The sequence below is a fragment of the Octopus bimaculoides genome, chromosome 20 (assembly GCF_001194135.2).
Source record: "Octopus bimaculoides isolate UCB-OBI-ISO-001 chromosome 20, ASM119413v2, whole genome shotgun sequence".
Classification (NCBI taxonomy): Eukaryota; Metazoa; Mollusca; class Cephalopoda; order Octopoda; family Octopodidae; genus Octopus; species Octopus bimaculoides.
In genome coordinates, this window is record NC_069000.1 from 26425486 (window position 1) to 26425780 (window position 295).

The window sequence follows — 295 nt, forward strand, 5'->3', positions numbered from 1 at the left end:
TATATATATATATATATATATATATATGGCAAATGAAAGATGGAAAATGGAATATACAAGAATATATATAAAATAGAGCCAGAGTGAGGGGTGAAGGTAGAGGAGATAAATGACAAAGAGAGCATCATATTAATGAGAAAGGAAGGGGTGATAGATGAATAACGAAGGCAGGAGTGAAAAAGCTGATAAACCACGTTTGAAGTTTGAGTATATGTGTGTGTAAAAGAGAGGTATGTTTGCGTGCTTGTGTGTGTGTGTGTGTGTGTGTCGTCGTCGTTTAACGTCCGCTTTCCAT